This window comes from Saimiri boliviensis, chromosome 19, assembly GCF_048565385.1.
Source record: "Saimiri boliviensis isolate mSaiBol1 chromosome 19, mSaiBol1.pri, whole genome shotgun sequence".
NCBI classification, from domain to species: Eukaryota; Metazoa; Chordata; class Mammalia; order Primates; family Cebidae; genus Saimiri; species Saimiri boliviensis.
Window position 1 is genome coordinate 24,603,690 of NC_133467.1, and position 20,876 is coordinate 24,624,565.

At 40.8% G+C, this 20,876-nt stretch overlaps 1 protein-coding gene and 1 long non-coding RNA gene across 9 annotated transcripts in view; one reads left to right on the forward strand and one right to left on the reverse strand.

Annotated features, from left to right (window-relative positions):
- The window catches only part of LOC101052132 (lymphotactin), a 143,795-nt gene that overhangs the window by 100,921 nt on the left and 21,998 nt on the right, over positions 1-20,876 (reverse strand). The gene's annotated exons all lie outside the window — the stretch shown is intronic.
- LOC104651414 (uncharacterized) lies at positions 357-4,155 on the forward strand. Its single transcript, XR_744885.3, has 4 exons — positions 357-407; positions 794-868; positions 1,382-1,536; positions 3,911-4,155. It is a non-coding gene; the product is annotated as an uncharacterized LOC104651414 (long non-coding RNA).

The window sequence follows — 20,876 nt, forward strand, 5'->3', positions numbered from 1 at the left end:
AAAATCATAGTGAAAAGACCATATGTTCTTTAGGAAAACGTTTCCAAGCTCTTAATTCACTGAAAACCAATTCTTAGAGAGGTAATTCCACACACTCACTTTTAAGCAAGTTGACTTGCTTCCATGTTTCTCCATTTGTGACCCTGATGCCTGGGTCATCTGTATTACAATGTTTATTAGAAACACAAGCCATCCCAGACATGTAGAGCCAGGAACCTGAATCTTAACTAGCCCAGGTGATTCATATGCAAGCTAAAATTTGAAATCAAGACTGCAGTTCTAGAGAGTAGACTGCCATGCTTTGCAACTCTCTTAAGCCAGCCTTCCCCTGTCTCCTAGCAACAATTGAACAATGACAAGTACCTGCCAAACGCTGTTGTGGAAACCTCTTTCCTGGGAAAACAAAGGTATTTTGCTTTCTAAATTCTATAGGAATAAAACTGCTTTAGAAAAGGATAATTTGGCCACCAAGGAAGTTGGGAGAAATAGTTTTCTCTTTGGAGCTGAGCTGAGGGTGTTTACAAGACCCTCTGGCCAGTGGGCTAGATCCGGGACTGACCTTGGGCAGTAGGGCCAGCAGGAGGCAGAGCTTTGCAAGGTTTTGGCATCTGGGAGTTAGAGAGAGGCTTCAGCCATGGATAGCCTTGTGACTTTGAACTGCAGTACTTCCATATGGACCAAGAGGGTTAGGAGATGGACAGAGATCAGGGGAGAAATGCTTTGCTTGAAATGTGACAGAAAAACCCTATCCTACAATTAAGTTTCTATGTCTCCTGTATTTATTTCACTTTAGGTCATGACATTTTGAGCACAATCAAGTGTGGGATGCATTCATCAATAGAGCTGGAAGCACCAACCACCATAGGAGGTAAACTATTATAATAATTATAATAAAAGATAGATAGATAGATAGATAGATAGATAGATAGATAGATGTTGTGGTTACTATACACCTAGAACACTGTGTTCACTGGCTATCATCTCTTCAACATCTATGAAAAGTAGACAAAAGTATTAGCACAACACAGAAGAAAAAACAAAACTAAAGTGTGAAATGTATAGTAATTTTCCCAAGGTCATGCAGCTAGAAGAGTGGAGCTGGGATCTGGAACCAGATCTGTGCCTTTCCACCGAGCCTTGATAGGTAGGAGTTAAACCTATGTGGGGTATTGATGAGTCCATTCCGTCCTTGTGCAAAGCCACCTCCTCCACTGGGATCCCCCAATTTTATCTCTGGCCACCAAGGAAGTTGGGAGAAATAGTTTTCTCTTCGGAGCTGAGTTGAGGGTGTTTATAAGATCCTCTGGCCAGTAGGCTAGACCCAGGACTGACCTACCTACTTGCACTTTACTTTCTGCTTCTGTAAATTTGATTCTTTTAGATTCGCCATATAAATGAGTTTTTCATCCTGTCTGCATCACCCCAAACCCACTGTCACTAATCATCTTCCCATCATTCAAGCACCTGTGAATGCTCACTAAGATGTACCAACAGGAAGACCACGACTTCAAGTCTTCAACCAGTCCCTGAAAACATGTGAGTCATTTGCTGTTGTGAATAATTTATGTTTTTAAGTTTGCATATTGAATTAGCTTAAAGTATGTTCCTAGCCTGACTTACTGAGGAATTTCAGATCTGCTGACCAGTAAACAGCAGAACAAGGTTGGCCCCTGAGTGGGCAGCAATGAGATGAAATAGAGTTCCCTGATAAGAGGCATATCGGGATCTTGCTTGAATAAATCAGCTTTGAAAGACATTTAGAAACCACTGAAAATTTTCAGTATAGACTAGGTGTCAGCTGACGCTGAGAAATTATTACTAATTTTGTTAGACTAAAGTGGTACTGTAGTTATAGGAAAATATGTTCATTTTTACAGGCACATGTTAAGCATTTCAAATTAAAATAAAGTTATGTCTATAATTTACTTCAAATTCTTCAGAAAAATATTAAAAATAGATTAAGTAAATATAGTAAAATGTTAACAATTGTTAAATCTAGGTAATGAATAAGTTGTGTTCATCTTACTATTCTCTATTTTTCAAAAAATTCAACATGTTCATAATAAGAGGCTTGTTTAGAGAGTTTTGCTACCAAGGCAAGGCAAAGTAATCTAATCTTTATGTGCTAGGCACTTAATAAACCTTATCTTATTTTGTTGTAACACTAATAAGTAAAATATTAATTTTACTAATGTATGAAATGTACTAAAGTATGAAATGTATAGTGATTTTCCCAAGGTCATGCAGCTAGAAGAGCAGCATATATCTATTTTATAGATAAGAATTACAAATCTGAAAGAGATTCATAACATAAAAGATGGAGGTTTAGGCTTTAATCAAATGAATCTCAACCTTTGGCTATCAGGTCATCTCTAGATCTAGGGGGAAATCATTTCTACATAAAGGCTGCCCTTTGTCAGGCTCCACTTCCTGGAACTAAATTTAATTACGGTGAGATGGGAAGGTTCCAAAGGCATTTTGTCCATTTTTCCTCCTGAATTGTTATGTCTCTGAGTATGTTTCCCACGATATAATAGGAAGATTCTGATTATGTCCTCATTTCAAAGCTAAAGAGGCCTTTATATAATCAAGAAGCTCTGAGACAAGCTTCTTTCATACAGACTTTGAAGGACTTTTCTGTTGAATCAGACACCTTTTCAGCAACTAGAAAGGGAAGAGGCACAAAGGGAAGGGAAGAGGCTCAAAGATATCTAGCCATCACTCCAGACACTGAACTCATGAAGATCAAATATATTCAGGCTTCCATCCTCAGCTATCAATGCTTATGTTAACTTACAGTGTGCACTCTCTTCAGACAGTGAATGATGTAATGAGCACCATTAAAGTTGGAGTTTTCATTCTACGTGATTGACAGCAACAGTTCTGCAGGCTAGAGACCAATAGCAAAGCCAGCCTCCCAGCCCCACCCCACCCCCTAGCCAACCCAAATATTGGCCAGTTCTAATAGTATCAGCACTCATGAGATGTTAGGCCAGTTCCTCTGAAAATAGGGCAGGCAGATAAAAATCTAGGAACCCTGAAAACAGGAGCCAGCACATGTCGACTCACACTAAGAAGTATACCATCATTAGCAACATAAGTGGGTAACATTAGACCTAGAAAAATTTTTTGCAAGATATCTTTCTCTGGAATTGGGCTTTATTTTTAATTAAGTGCATCTTTCATCTTGAGTTCTTATCAAGGCTGACGTTGTAAAAGAGTGAGTAAGCAATTATCTGGGTGGGGTACTAAAAAGGATTTCAGGAAATACTTTCTTCATCCCCTCACTGATCTCTGAAATTCCTTTTAAGGCATGATTCCTTTGGTTTAAGGCTTGGGCCTCTGGAAAAACAAAACATAAAGCAGAAAAGAAAAAAAAAAAACTCCTGAAGTTTTGTCAGGCATTCATATTACAGCGTAAATAAGTTGCAGATAGTGAGAACAGGTTTTAGTGGAAGGGTTATAGCAAGGAGATATTGATACCTAATTGTGATGGGTGAGGAGGGAACATAAGGGAAGACAGAAGAACAACTAAGAATGTATTTTGCATCCACTTAACCTTTTCTCGAGTCTGCTCTAGGTCTTACAGTACCCTTCAAAGACATTTTTGCACCGAGAACAAACATCTTTCCATGTTTAATAAGGACCTGAAGCTCATGCTTTCACCTAAAGACACACAGTAAAAATAATATAAACCTTTAAAGTCTGTTTTCTCCACTAGCCCAGATCCCTTTGGTATAGTAAATACGATTTTATGATACTGAACTTTGTCTTGGGCTGAATTGTGTCCCCCCAAAAATTCCTGTGTTGAAGTTCTAACCCCCAGTATTTGGACATAAGGTCTTTAAAGAGGTACCTAAGGTAAATGAAGTTATCAAGGTGGGTTCTCATGACTGATATCCTATAACAGCAGATCAAGTCACAGATACACATAGAGGGAAGGCCACGTGAAGACAAACCCATAGGTGGTGAAGATGGCCACCTATCAGCCAAGGAGAAAGGCCTCCAAGGAAACCACATTTGCCAACACCTTGATTCAGCTCTCCTTCAGCCTTCAGAATTATGAGAGAATCCATTTCTGTGGTTTAATTCACCTTGTCTGTGATACTGTGATACTGTCAGCCCTAGCAAACTAATAAAAATTCCAAAATGCATAATGCTTTTCACCTTGAATTGCTATTATTTTTAACTAAGAATAATGGTACAGCTAGTGCTCGACTTACGACCACAATTGGTTCCGACAGACCAGTCGTAACATTATTTGGTCGTAAGTTGAGTAGGCTATATGTACAGTACTGTGAAATGATGTTATAAAAATCTTTAAGTCATATTTTATCATAATTTTCTTTCATTATTGTTATATATCATAATTTTCTTTGTTCATTTTATGCCATTTGTATCATCTCTACACCATTTTGTTTCTTATTTTTACATTCATCAGGTTTAAGTAAAACACTGCATTACCAGTACAATGGGTTTAATATTTGCAAAACATACAAAATTACAAAATACAGGTGCATAAAAAATACAAAATACAGGTGTAAAAATTACCATAGGAAACATTCTCCATTTCATGGATGGGCCTGCTTTGTTGCTTTGTTATAACTGTTGATCACATGGGTGCAGAACCTTTCACAGCTCACGAATTCTTTATCTTTTAAAACCGTCGACACAGTCGAGTGTGATAACTTCGTATCACGTGCGATCACATTCACTTTCTTTCCTCCTTCGTACTGCTTCATTACCTTCATTTTCGTGTCGAGATTGATGGCCTTTCTTTCCTTCTTGGCAGGCTGAGGCGTAGACAAAGACAATTTCCTCTTGGTAGACATCTTGGGAGGTGTCCAAAATATCCAAGACACAAAACACAAATTGCTGTACAGAGTCTGGGATAACAGTTGAAATGGTGCACGTGGAGATGGTAGTGCTGCCGGAAGCTGGTCCGCACTGTCGTACGCCCAGCTGGGCAACATTTGCGCTGCCAGATGCAGAGCAGTTGTGGCTAGCAATTGCGGTCGTAAAGTCGAATGGTCATAAGTTGCATAGGTCGTAAGTCGATCAATGCCTGTATGTGTTTATTCATATGGGGCACTTAGTCCTGCCCCACTGTGTTGTTCAAGAAGCCCCTCTGGGGCATTAGTCATCAGAATTTCTCAAAAGCTGGTCACATGAAATGCAAAGAAACCAAACAGACTAAAGTCATCAAAAGAATTTATTGCAGCCAGTTGCCAATAGAATTTGGCCAATATGAACTGTTTCTCAGAAAAAAAAAAAAAAAAAAAAAAAAAAATCCAGGTATCATTCAAGAGTTTTCACGCCAAATGGTCACCCAAGTTTCTTTTGATGCTGTTTTACTTCTAGAAACATCCAGGTCACTCTTTCTTGTCCACATTTTGCATTTTGTGTCCTTTACATAACTTTCAGAGGCCAGCAAGAATTTCTATTGACGATGGTTTCTCATGCATTGCTTGTGGGAAAGTATAATCAAATGGTGCAGCTCCTTTGGAAAACTGACTAGTGGTTCCTCAAAGGTTTAAACATAAAGTCACCAAATGACCTAGATATTCCACACCTAGATACAGAGCCAAGAGAAATGAAAGTGTATGTCCACACAAAAATTTGCATACAATTATTCATAGCAGCATCATTCATAAAAGCCAAAAGTGTGAACAACCCAAATGTTCATCAACTGATAACTTGTTAAACAAAATGTGGTCTATCCATGCAATGGAATATTACTCAGTGATAGAAAGGAATAAAGTTCTGATGCATGCTACAACATGGATGAACTCTGAAAACATTATACCAAGTGAAAGAAGCCTGTCAGAAAATGCCACATACAGCATGATTCCATTTATGCAAAATGTCTAGAATAGATCAATCTATAGAGACAGAAAGTAGATTAGTGGCTGCCAGGAATTGGGGGTGAGAGGGATTAGAGGATGACAGCTAATGGGTAGAGGATTTCCTTTTGGAATGATGAAATGTTCCAAATCAATTGTGATGGTTGCATAACTCTTTAAGTATGTTAAAATCTACTGAACCGTATTCTTTAAATGGGTGAAATGTTATGTGACTTACATCTCCAAAAAGCTACTCTACTGTATATTTACATATGCTTTCTCATCTCCCATTTTCCTTCGCCTATACTCTTCTTCCCAATCCCAATGTATACACCACAGGCTTCCCTTTGACAGAAGTCATAAAAAGGGGAATTCAGGATAGGGATCGCAGTAGACAGGCATTAAGGCCTTTTTCAAATCTCAAGAATTTAAAATGTCTATTGGTCACCTACTGTAATACTTTCCTATTGCTGTAACAATAAATCACCGCAAACCAGGTGGCATAAAATGACACAGATTTAGTATTTCACAGTTCTGGAGATCAGAAGTCTGAACTGGATTTCATGGTGCTAAAATCGAGGTGTCAGCAGGGCTACGTTCCTTCTGGAGGCTCTACAGGGAATCTGCTCCCTGGCCTTTTCCAGCTTCCAGATGTTGCCTGCATCCTTGACTCATGGTTCCTTCCTCCATCCTCAAATCTTGTTTTAACTCTTTTAAGGACCTATGCAATTGTACTGAACCCACCTAGATAATCCAGGATAATCTCCTCATCTCAAATCTTTAATATAATCATATATGCAAAGTCCTTTTGCCCTGTGAGACCACATGTTCACAGGTTCCAGGGATTAGAACATGCACATGTTTCGGGAGCATTATTCTGCCTTCCATCCTTCCAGACAAAACCTTCCTTCCAGACAAAACCATCAGTTCACAGACATAATACAATAAAAAGAAAAAAAAAAAACAGAGACTGAAATGGGAAACATCCAAAATGACACAGCAGATTAGAGATGAGAGTAGAGGTGCACCTATGTGCCTGAAGATGCAAGAAAGCATCAGCAGAAAACACAGCGGTGATGAAGGAAGAGCAGAGGCATGATGAAAGGGGTACTCTTAGGGGAGCTAAGAAAGGACAAGATCAAAAGTGCAGGGACAAGCCTTAATGCCAGGTGAAAGGAACAACTTAGCAAACTAGCATACAATCCCACAATAAAATTTGATACAGTCATTAAAGCAAGGTTCTCAAAAAATAGTTAACAGCATGGAAAATACTCTCTGTATAACATTAATTTTTTTTTTTTTTTTTTTTTTTTTGAGACGGAGTTTCGCTCTTGTTACCCAGGCTGGAGCGCAATGGCGCGATCTCGGCTCACCGCAACCTCCACCTCCTGGGTTCAGGCAATTCTCCTGCCTCAGCCTCCTGAGAGCTGGGATTACAGGCACGCGCCACCATGCCCAGCTAATTTTTGTATTTTTAGTAGAGACGGGGTTTCACCATGTTGACCAGGAAGGTCTCGATCTCTTGACCTCGTGATCCACCCGCCTCGGCCTCCCAGAGTGCTGGGATTACAGGCGTGAGCCACTGCGCCTGGCCATAACATTAATTTTTAAGTGCCACTCAAATTAGTGTACAATAGAATTGTAATTTTATTATTTTTAAAAATGTACCTAGGAAAAAAAAATAAGAAAGACCTCATTATGTTAACAGCAACTTTCTCTGTGTGGTGGGATTATGAGTGATAATTATTTTCTTCTTTTACAGCTCACATTTTTCAAATTTTCTGCAATAAATACGTATTACTTTTACAATCAGGAAGGTAATTCCAGAGTACAGGTGGAAGACATGGCACTTAGGAAGAAAACTATCTTTTTATCTCAGACAAAAGAGAAGAAAGAACAAAAGTGCGTAGAAACAAATACTTGGAAAAAGAAAGGAAAGTAGGGTCAGTGAGGAAACTCATGACAGACAAATGTCTCAGTCAAATCAAGAAGTCAATATTCCTTAGAAAGCATTTCTGCAAAGAGGCAATTTTCCCCTTGAGTAAAGAAGACAGTTTTGAGTTTTGTTCATTTTAGAATTTTAGCACCTTTAAATGAGAAATGTCAGGAAGAAACATGGTGAAATTAATCTGCAGTCCAACTGTTCTCCAAACTTAACAAAAATCATTAAGAGCCATGAGTCTCCACAGGCGCCTGCTAACTTTAGTAAAGCAAAGTAGGGCAGCCCTCTTCATTTACTGACAATTATTCCTGGCTACCATCACGTCAGCTGCCACTCATCTGCCATTCATTGATATTGCATTTGCCCTGCAAACTAAGTAATCAGCAATAACTAATAGTCCATAACCAGCCAATGGCCAAATTAGCCTCAGCTCTCTCATCTGGAAAAGGAAGACATGCTTTCAACATCTGAGGAGAAGGTAGCAATATTCAAATGATTTGAGCATAGGAAATAGGGCCGTGCTTCACTGCTATGCCCAATGAATTCAACAGTCTATCTCTGACACCAGCAGGATGTTTCTGGCTACAGCTTAATGGTTTTCTCTGTTCTCAACATCCTAACTTTCCATTAAAATGGTCTCTTAAGAGAACTGTAGATCCAATGCCTTCATTTTACAGAGAAGAAAACTGGGTCAGGCATGGTGCCTCATGCCTGTAATCCCAGCACCGTGGGAGGCCAAGGTGGGCAGATCACGAGGTCAGGAGTTTGAGACCAGCCTGATCAACATGGTGAAACCTCATCTCTACTAAAAATACAAAAATTAGCTGGTTGTGGTGGTGCACACCTGTATCCCAGCTATTCAGGAGGCTGAGGCAGGAGAATCGCTTGAACCAAGGCGGCGGAGCTTGCAGTGAGCAGAGATCATGCCATTGCACTACAGCCTGGGGGAACAGACCAAGACTCTGTCTCAAAAAAGAAAGAAAGAAAGAAAACTGAAGCCCAGAGAAATTAATTGACTTCCCCAAAGTCTCATAGCTAGTTGACGGTAGAGTTGAGAAGATAAATCAGGCTTGCAGATATCAGGCACCTCTTCACTCTCCCTCACCAACGCCCCCATCTATGCTTGATAGAAATGAGTACCAGAATGGTGGGATGGGTGGGCACCACACATTGTCCAGGACAACTAATGAAGATGCTGGGACTTGAAGAACATATGTTCACAAGAGAAACAGAACAAAAGAAGAGGTGATAGCCACAGGAATCTTAGTCCCCATATTTATAGTAAAACCTCTTGTATACATTTACCTAAATACTTTCTTTTATTCACTTATTTATTTTTTTGAGACAGGGTCACTCAACATGTCACCCACACTGGAGTGTAAGTAGCATGATCTCGGCTCACTGCAACCTCTGCCTCCTGGGCTCAAGCAATTCTCCTGACTCAGCCTCCCAAGTAGCTAGAATTACAGGCGCCCACCATCACACCCAACTAATTTTTGTTTTTGGAGGGTTTTTTTGTTTTTTGCTTTTTGTTTTTTGTTTTGTGGAGATGGGGTTTCATCACATTGGCCAGGCTGGTCTCAAACTTCTGACCTCAAGTGATCCACCCACCTCAGCCTCCCAAAGTGATGGGATTACAGGTGTAACTCACCGGGCCCAGCCTGCCTAAATACTTTCTAAAACCCACTTTTACTTTGAGCCTGTACCGTCTCAAGATTTATCAAATGCTATATATATATATATATATATATACCACCAATTTTACAAAATGACACAGTACCATTTTATATTTTTAGTAGTGACCTGATATCCTTATCTACCTAGAGTATAAGCAAAAAAACAAAAAGGTCCCATCCCAGAACAACCAATAGCGATGGACTTCAGCCAGCCCATACTCAGATGCTCAGATACTGGGGTCGTGGCTGAGACTGCATTTGGAACAAATTTGAGGGAAGAGACTGAAGGCCTACAAATGTAGACACGAGGGCTCAGAAGGCAGAGTTGTAGTGTTAGGTAAGCAGAGTATTAAATGAAGGATATTGTAATGAAATTAGGTAAAGACATGACTTCTTAGTGGAATCTCAGTGTCCTTTACAGCAAAATAGGGATAAATACTTCTTTCCTTGAAAATTGTTTTTAAAATAAAAAAGAGATTAAACACATAAAGCACTTAGCAAAATAGTTAACATATATTAATTATTCAATAAAGGATAACTACTATTATAATTAGTGAGAGTAATATTTAATTGTAGCATTAAGAAGGCAGAGAAACTGTTAATTTTATTTAATTTCCTATAACTTTATTCCTTCCAGAGGAAACTTTTAGTTAGAAGTACGTAAGTAAATAAAATCAAACTCAACTGGAATGACATTCCCGAGGATGGAGATAGATTTTTTTATTGTTGTTGACCGATTTAAACTTGAACATCAAGTGATAATCAGTCTTCAATCAGAACATCCCAGGTTAGCAAACCTGAATACATTTTCTATCTCCTGCTTTTCTTCTGCAGACAGAAGGAAGAGGGTTTTACAGACGGATTTGATTTGCACCTTGCCCCAGTCCATACAGAAGATAGGAAGGTACAGGTACCACTATGCCACTAACAAGATGCTTTTCTAAATGGCATCGAAGAGGCCCAAGGAGAAAAGTGATTGACTTGTTCTTTGGGAGTTGATTGATATAATCAGGCTCACAGTCTAAAAGACAATGATGTTCATGAAGCCCTTTCTAGGCCAAATGTATTATTATGCAAAACAGAAACTTCACAAAGCCAGCTTCGGGGAATCTAAGAGGCTTCCTCAGCAAGACAGTGCCTACAGACTCACTGCAGCGAAACTCTGCATTGCACCTTTCAGCACAGACATGGAAAGGTCTTTGGAGAACTGCCTATTTTTCACAGCCAGAGACAGTAATGCTACCGGAAATTCAAAGACTACTTAAATCTGTGGCCGATGATAAAATGGAGGCTAGAATTAAGATATTTCCTACAAAATACAGACCAAAATATCCTGAAAAAGTTTGTTATGGATTAACCATCAAATTGTTAACCTCCCCAACCTTCACTTCTAGCCTTTAGCATGATGGTCACAGGACCAAAGTGACAAAGTTGTCAAAACAGCACATGCCATGTGCTGAAAACCACGACAGGAATTATCTCACCTAATTTTCACTAAAACTTTGCCGGGTAGGAACTATTATAACCATTTTAAAATTAGGAAACAGAGGTTCAAAGAGTAATTTGCCCAAGGCTCACAACTAACAGGTAGTAAAAGTAGGATTTGAACCCAGGCGTGTCAAGCTCACAGTTTCTCACAGTGCTAACCACATCCAGCCACGGCATCACTGTTGCTTTACCCAATCCCACCAGCACTCACCGCACGCAAGCTGTGTCCTAGGCATTGTGTAAGGAGCTCTGGGAACATAGATGGGAGAAAGATGGATTTTTCCAAGGCTCCCGTCACAGTGGATAGATGAAAATTGATTTCCTATTGATAAAATGTTGTGTTTTGTGTTCTGTTTTTTAATTTAGACCTCCTTCCCTTTTATGCTGCTGTTTGATGCCCTTTTGCCTGTGTGTGCAGAATGGAAACTAGGATTGTTCATGCTGCTGTTGTCCCAGCCCTTCCCATTTTCAGGACCCTGAATTCTGGCTCAGCTGCTCTAAGCCTCTATTTCCCATCATGCCCTCAGGAGCTACCAAGCACCTCATGCACCCTGAATGCCCCAGAACCATTCTTCACAGGTTGTCCGGGGAAATCATCACCCTTTCACCTTTAGATTCTGGCTCAAATCGTGAGAGATGAGTCACCTAACTCTGTGACTCATATCTGGGCTCAATAAAGGTTTTTTATGGGTTGGAAAAAAAGAGGCATGTGTGTAGATAAGACTAGAAGGAAAACTTCTAATGAAAATAATTCTGCAAAAGTAGTGAGATTAGAGATCTCTGTGTGTGGTTGGAAATTTTATTTAATGCCTAAATGACCATAAAATAAAAATGGATAAATTTTTATAAAATAAAAATTCATCATTGCTAACTTTATTCTTCCTCTGATCAAGATCAGGGGTAGAATTTTTTGAGACAAAGTTCAAAATCTTCTTTCTGCCTCTAGATTTCTTTTCCAAGGTCCAGTTTCCTCCACTTTGCTACTTTCTTTCTCTCACAATCCCTTTCTTTCCTCATAATTGAGGTCATCCCTGGAGAACGGAAGAGAGCTGTGAGGTGGTATTATTAGGGGTATTCTTGCTATTCACTCTTCCTGGAATGCTTTTCCTCCCACCACCTTGAGGTATTTGCCCAAATGTCAACTTCTCAGTCAGGTCTTCCTTGATCACCCCACTAAAATTTGCAAACCACCCCTCAACCCCTAGTACTTGTATCACCTTCTCAGCTTGATGTTTCTTCATAGCTTTCCTTATGAAAGCCAAGATTTTTCTGTTTTATCTACTACTCTTCCCCAACACCTAGAACAGTTCCTGAAACATTCTTAGGTTTATTCGATGTGTTGTTCAACTCTTTTAAATTCTTACTGATATTTGTCTGGTTGTTCTGTCAATTACTAACAGATGTGTAGTAAAATCATCCACTATGGTTGTCCATTTCTCTACTTATTCCTGAAGTTTTGATAATTTTTACTTTATGCATTTTGGGATTATCTTACTTGGGGTAAAGAAATTTAGAAGTGATTTATAACCTGAAGAATTGTTCTTTGTCATTGCCTGTAGACTGTTTATGTCTAATAATGCTTTTTTTCCTCCTGTCTCTTCCCCTCTCTTCAGTCTTGCCATCCTGTTGGCTCTCCACACTGGATAGATTCTCCTAATAATATTCAATTTATTAATTCTCTTTTCAACTATATCTAATTTTCTGTTAATTCCATCTGGATTCTTTACTTTGCTTACTGTGCATTCTGGTTCTAGGATTTCTATTTGATACTCTTTTTAACTCTATTCTGCCACTTTTTAAAATTTCTAGGTCTTGCTAAATTTTCAAGTATTTATTTCTCGGAGAGAGCAAACAGTTGTTTTATAGTCTGCGTCTGATAATTCTAATATCTATATCACTTATATACCTAAACTGTCTTTTTTTCTGTTGGTTAGTTCTTATTCATCATGTCTTACTGCATTATCTTTGATGGTATAGTACATATTTATTTAAAAGAAAATTATTTGCTGAAATAATATGAGACCTAACATAGTGTTATTTTCTTAGGACACTTTTGTTTGCTTCTGCCAAGCACCAGAGACATTAGCAGTAAAAGACCACTTTAATCTAGACGTAAGGCCTTTGGATTTCTGGGACATCATATGACACAAAGAAACTGGGCTCTTGTGCAAGGAAATAAACTCCTGGTTTATCTACACTCCAAAAGTACAGCCCCTTGGGGACACAGCATAAAGCAGAGGTGTTTCACCAGGGTCCACCAATTACCACTTTTTCTCTCACCATCGGGAGCCACCAGAAAGTACAAATCAGTCTCTCTGCTCTCCTTTGAACTGAAAAGTACCCCAGGACAAAAGTGGCCTAGTGTTACTCATCTCTCTGGGTCATAGCCTGGTATGTCTCACTATCTTGCTAGCTCTTTGATGATTCTAAGGAGAGTTTTTTTTTCCCCCCCAGCTTTTTAGTTGCCTTTAGAGCGGTGGCTGGCCCAGATTGCCTCATCTATTATTACCAGAGCTGGAAGGTTTCTAGATTGTGCAGATCCATGGAGTTTGTTTATATGAGCATCTAACTTAAGCCATACTGTTACTTTAGGTTTTCTGTCACCTGCAGCCAAATCTAATTTTAACTATAGCATTCTTATCACACCAAACAGGGGAAATGTATTCTAGATCCTTATTCATATTCCCTCTCTCACTTTCTTTGTTTGACTATCTCCATATCCCAATAGCTACCAGCAATCAGATGCCCCAGTGGTTTTACAGGTAGCTCTCAGGCAACATTCACTCATGATTTTGTGGGGAGGAGGCAAAAAGGAAGAAGAACATCCCTTATCACAAACACTGCATTCCTGTAAAGATAGCCTTGTCCCCTCTCTTCAGTCCTCCTCTTTATGTACAGTCCTCTAAAGACTGGCCTCAGCAACTCGCAATGGCCCTCTGAACCTAGAATATATGTTCTTTGCACCTTCTTCTCTCAGCTTTGAGCCTCAATCACAATTATAAAAGGAAAAATTACACTCTGTAGTGCAGCTAATGCTATCCTGCTACACTCCAAGACATAGTTACTATATTCTCAATGAACAATAAAAATATAGATGAAGATATAACAGTTTTGAAGGGCAGTCATACATACTTTTTTCATGTATTATTATCAAGTTGTCATTATTAGCATTAGCCATCTTCATTCTTTAATCTGTTTTTTACTTTAATGTTTTCTACCCAGACCAAAACAAAATAATTGCTTTTAGATGTTTTGAAATTACTTTGTTTTTCAAATATTTGCTCATGTCATACAATTAACTTTTCTTCTTCTAATGGCAGCAAAGCTTACAATGGTCTTAATTGGATCTCCCAGTTTCTGGCAGCCTTGCCATGCTCATGAACTTATTCTCCTCCCTTAATCTTTTAGCTAGAGGGCAACTCATAAGGAGTCTTAGCACACCTAGCATGGGGAAAAGGAAGAAGGGAAGTAAAAAGGAAAATTCCAAATTAATACAGAGAATTAAGGGAAATGGTATTTAGGGTTTTTTTTTAAGTTTTATTCAAATAACAAATGGCTTCCCTTTATGGAGTCATTCTTTGATTTGTTAACTCAATAGATGCATCATTTTCTCAGACTGAGGTTAGCAATTGGGGGTGGAGTGCGGGAAGAATCCAATGGACAAGGCAGCGGATCCTGCGAATCAGTGGTTGGGAGGAGTCAGAGGAGAAAAGGCCAGAGTGGGAATAACACAAAGTTAAGGCTGGAGATGACACAACAAAATACTGTCATCTACCCTATTTGTCCCAGTTCACCAGTCTCCCATTATCTCACAGCAACACTTTTACCAGATCCTTAAAACCCCAACCAAAACCCCATCCTTAAAACCCAATCCACTCTCTGGAGGATCTCGTATCCTACATGACAACAAAAACAGATATTATCAGATAGTAATGCCTCCAACTCTTGGTCTCCCCACTACAGATTCATCTGCTCTAGGCGGACCCTTGCTCCCTCCTTTATGTCATCGGGGAAGCTTCTTTTTCCCTGTCTGGGGAAGGAGTTAAGGAAGCTGTGCTCTAAATCCAAGCACTTTCTCCTCTTCACTTTGCCACTATCTCAGGATTGTGTATTTAGAAGTACTCAAGGCTCTACCCTCTTTAACTAGAAAAGCCTCACTTCCTATAAATTATTTTTATACGTTTAATGTAAGTCCCCTTTATCTACTACCACCCCTCTGTGTTTTCTTCTATTGTCCAACACCCACTTCTCTTCTCCTTCCATGCTCCCTCCCTGGGCTGTTTGCTTCCACGGCACCAACGTTCACTTACAGCTATGGTCTGATGTGTGCGCACCCCCAAACCCACGTGTCAAAGGTGAGTCACTAATGTGATGTATTTGGATGTAGAGCCTTTGGGGGGTGATTAGGTCATGAGGGTGGAGCCCCCCCCCATGAATGGGATTCGTGCCCCTATAAAAGAGGCCTCAGAGAGCTGCCTGGCCTCTTCCACCACACGAGGACACAGCTAGCAGGAGCCATCTATGAACCAGAAAGTGGGCCCTCACCAGACACCAGATCTGCTGACACCTTGATCTTGGCTTTCCAGCCACCAGAACTGTGAGAAATAAATTTCTGTTGTTTATAAACTACCCAGCTTCTGGTATTTTGTTAAGTCACTCAAACAGATGAAGACATTTGCACATAAATGACTCTGCCCTGTGCTTGAGACTCAAACATCCCACCACTTACTGATCATCTCCGCTTGCATTTCTCAGAGATACTTTAAACTCAAAATGTCCTACTGGATATTTTTCACCACTCTCTAAATCTAGATCTCCTTCTTTTCCTTTTCTCAGTAAATGGTCCCCAAATTTATCCTGTCATGTAAAGCAGAAACTGAGGTTCTTTCTTGATACCTATTTCTCCTTCGACCCTATATCTGATCCGCCTCTCTATCCTATCGTCTACCCGTCTAGACATCCCTCAGTTCTGTCACTGTTGGTCTCCTTTGCCACCACCCGCTAACTGCTGACGGATCTGCCTGCATGTTGGTTGTCCCATCCAATCTATTCTCTACAGTAGACAGCAAGATCTTTATAAAAATGCAAATCCGAATCTGTCACTCCCTTGCTAAAAATGCTTCAGTGACTTCCCAATGATCCTAGGGAGAAGCACCCAAAATCCTTAAAATAGTGTAGTAACAGAAATCCTATTTTGAAACATAGACACACCCCACACACTTTTCTCTTATGCCAATCCAAAAAAGTAAATGCATCCCCTAGGTGGCCAGAGCCACCCGTCTGCTCTGGGAAAGATTAGAACTGTAAAGGAAAAATGCAAAGAAGCTGGGAGGAAGAGTTCATATTCCCATTTTTTACTTTGAAATGGAATTTTGCAGCAAACCAGCAGCTATGCAAGAAAAGGTTTCCTGAATTCCTTTATCCTCTCTTTTAACTTAATCTAGAATCAAATCTGGCTGCCCAGATCATGGGTTACCCACAGAACACAGAAGGTCCCCCTTGCTGTTCTATAGTAGCAATCAAAACATGTCGTTTATATTTTTCATCCTGCACATATTCCCATATACAGTGAGCTCCTAACTGAGAGCCCACAGCCTACCAAGACGTACAGGAGCAGAAATCAGAAGACTTTACTCCACATGCTTCAGGTGAACACGTGGACAAAGCTGTCTGAGAACATGACAAAAATATAGCAAGAGCTGAGACAAGATCAGATCATTCTGGGGGCAGATGCTGGGCTCTGACTAATTTGAGAGAGAAAAGAAAAAAAAAAACAACCCAGATACCAGATGCACAAGTAGCAGACCACAGCCACCAACATCAGCAGAGCAACTGGAGGTCAGGAAGACAAGGACACTCTGAAGAGACTGAAAAAAGCAGAAGATAGTCCAGGTCACTACAAGGCTCCAAGGTCTCCTTTGTCATTTCTGTTACAAGTACCAAGTAAGCCAAAATCTAGCCCACTCTTCAAAACCACCTTGAGGAGCTGGAGGTCAGGGTTGCTGCATCTGAGTATGTTTACTCACAAGATTACAGATGCTCCTCAACTTGCAATGGGATTACATCCTGATAAATGTGTCATAAGTTGAAAATATCTCATAAGTCAAAAATGCATTTACTACAACCTAGCCCACTGAACACTGTAACCTATCTTAAAACATGATCAGGACACTTCCATCAGCCTACGTTTGGGCAAAACCACCTAACATGAAGCCTATTTTGTAATAAAGTATTGAATAGCTTACAGAATTTATTGAATACTGTACATTACATAGAATTTGTGACAGTTTCACACCATCATTATGTCGAAAATTGTTAAGTCGAGCCACCGTAACTCAGGGACCGTCTGTATTTATATTTTTACTTCACACTAAGCTTTGAAACTGAAATTTTTGCTCTTCAGCAGATGGGGTTTCTGAGAAAGATCAAATTAGTTACAGAGCACCAGCTCCCCCCCCACCCCCCACCAAAAAGAAAGAGGAGAGAGGAGGAAGACAACATGGGGCGGAGAAGAAGGAGAGAAAAAGGAAGAAACCATTATTGCATTATTGCTCCCTCATCTGAACTGCACTGCGAGTCAGCTGGGGCCGCCACCACAGTGTCCTTGAAGCCATGTTTGATCTGCCCCTGGACTCTCCAGCCACACTGGTCCCCTTTCCCTTTCTCAAACCTGCTGTGGTTCCTGCCACTTCACGATCATTTCCGAACAGTCTATTTCCTCTACCTGGAATGCTCCCAGCCCCACCCTGCCCAGCTAACTCCATGCTTTGGCGGCTGCATCACTTTCCCAAGGAAGCCATTCCTGGACTTCCCTGACCCCTGCCTCTCATCTTGACTGGCCCAGAGTCCCCTACGCTATGGTCTCATCGCCTCCGGCACTGCTGCCTCCCAGGACTCTTCCCCATCCGTAACTACAGTCCTGCCCGACTGTTCAGTTAATTTTGCCTTCCCTGAAGACCACAAGCCATGATAGCAAGGACGCCTTGCTCACCTTTGCACCTCCATTGTCTAAAAACCATAGGCATGTCAATTCATTTTTGTGGAGTAAATAAGTGCACAAATAAATTAACATTAAAATTTGTTCAAAAACAAAGGGGTTTTCTTGTGAGAAGTGTCTGCTCATTCTGGAGCATTTGGGTGCAGTGAGATGACAGTGATGACCACTGGAGATGCTTTCAAAGTGATGCCTGCACTAGACAAATGGCTGGAGTGTGTACCCTTTAAGGACTCATCCATCTCAGAAGTCATGTGTGTTTCTGCATGTGTAAATGCACAGAGAGACCAGAAGGATATGCATTCAGCTTCTTTTCAGACTGTGAAGGTCCCTGCAATCAGAAGAGCTTTCTTCAGGAAAGGATGAAGGGAACAAGCATTTGTCTATGACTGGTGGCTTTGCAGTCTGGTCATCTCAAAGTGGAGTGACACCGTAATGGGACAGGTGGAGCACCAGTGAGGAAGCTCTCATAGGCCTGAGCCTACTGAATTAATTAAGGCCAAGAGCTATGAAGGGACCCAGAGGGCAAACTCTGAGAGGCAGTCATACCCAGCACCCTCTCCCCAAACTGAATTACTCATTCCCACAGAAGTGTGTGTCTGCTTGCCTTTAATCTATTCTGACCATAGCCATTTTGAGGTGGACATCCCAATCCCAATGATGGCTACATGTTCTACATAGAGTAGATGCTTCACATACATCCAATAAATAAAAATGAGCGAACCAACCTTTATCACTGGGGATTCGTTGTTTCCCCACTAGTTGCTCCTGCTGCTCAAGGGTGTGTGTGTGTGTGTGTGTGTGTGTGTGTGTGTGTACGTACATATGTGAATGGAATACACACGTATGGGGGGTGAAATACAGAATTGAGGCACCAGTAAGTATCCAATATGAATGTTTTTAAAGTCAGTATCAGCAGCAAAGAAGGTACTGCACATACAATGTGCAGGGGGAAACTTTCTTACCAGACCACAGCCCACCACCCAAGCCCCACTGCCTAAATCTGTATTTGAAAAGCTAATTAAAGATTTTTTTGAGGGGGGTCTTGAAATACTTTGCCTTTAAAAGCTCTTTGTTAAAATGAAAACGCCTTTGGAAGAGGGAATGGTTTAAACTTCTATCACTTTGCATTTTAGAGGGGATTATGATGGATATTTAAGAAGTGCCTGGAAAATCAGACTCCAGATTATGAGTGAGGAAAGGTGGGGTAAGAGGATGAGAAAACCCAACAGAGAGAGCTACTGTCAAAAGGAGCTTTGTCACCTGTAAATATCATTTCCAGAAATTGGCTTGGGGATGCCCAAGGTTTAACTGCGTCTCCTCAAAGGAATGCTCTGCAGATCTCTAAGACAAATGGACAAGCTTAGGTTGGATTCAATGAGAAGAAAAGGTACTACACTCATGCAAGGCTTTTGTGATTAAAGGCAACAAGCAGCTTCTTGGAGCTCTGCAGCAACAAGACTTTTGCAGCCTGGCCATTCATCCCCTGTTTGCTAGAATGAGGAGCAGCAGCAAATCAAGCCACATATACAGTGGTGGGATGAGGTCTTAATGCCTAGTCCAGAGAGCTCAGGATCCAGTAGGAGCATCCAGGGAAGTGGGTGTGGAGAAAGAAGTGAAGGATGGAGAGTGGGAAACAATGAGAAGAGAAAGAGGAGGGCGGGTTAAGCATCTGGAAAATTACTGCAGTCTCATGGTTTTGGCTGCTTCAAAGCCTGGATGAGTCATCAGCTAGTTGCCTAGGCAATGACTATTTTCCTCCTGCTGCTGATCAATTTCATCTGCACAAATGTCCCATGAAACCGTGAGCTGTGAAGATAATATACCCGAGTCACAGAAAGTCTTATTAGATGAGGTCTGCATTTCAAGTGTCCTGAAAAAGACCTTATGTATACCTTCCCATCCCACCCCAGACCACACACACACACACACACACACACACACACACACACACACCCCTACCCTATGGGTAGTGATGGGCCAGGACAGGGGTACAGGCAGGAGGAGATCGTCACCTCTGCCTTATCCCACTATGATCCTAGGATCTTGACTGACCAAGCTCACTGCCTCCAAATAGAGACAGAGAGGATATGTGGTCATTATCTCATGTCTTAAAACATGTTTGCATTTAAAAAAAAAAAAAAAACACAGCCACAGAGGACAGCCAAGTGCAGTGCCCTTTAAGCTGTGACCTGCACTCTGTGCTCCTGGGTTCAGAACAGGGCAGAGTGGCTACTGTCTCCACCCTTTGTCCTCCCAGAGACAAGGCTGTGCCTTTCCCCACCTTACTTTTCTTCCTAGCTCTAGTTACTACATACTACATACTAAATATGTACTTTTTTGTATCTTCCCTACTAGAGCATCTGCTTCTTTAGCAGAGGAATTTTATTTATCTTACTCACCACTGCATCCTTATCTCCTAGCCTAGCTCATCCTACACACACTGAGCGCTCAGTAAAAGTTTGTTGAATGAATGAAAGAAAATGTTCTTGGATCATCTTCAAGACAACACTAAAAAATGTTTAAGAAATATGACCGCCGGGCGCAGTGGCTCAAGCCTGTAATCCCAGCACTTTGGGAGGCCGAGGCAGGTGGATCACGAGGTCAAGAGATCGAGACCATCCCGGTCAACATAGTGAGACCCCGTCTCTACTAAAAATACAAAAAATTAGCTGGGCATGGTGGCGCGTGCCTGTAATCCCAGCTACTCAGGAGGCTGAGGCAGGAGAATTGCCTGAACCCAGGAGGCGGAGGTTGCGGTGAGCCGAGATCGCGCCATTGCACTCCAGCCTGGGTAACAAGAGCGAAACTCCGTCTCAAAAAAAAAAAAAGGAAAAAAAAAAAAGAAAAGAAATATGACCAAACTCTTTCCAAGGGACAACACCTACACTATGTCTAATCTGGAAATTGTCACAATTTTTGTGATTTACCTC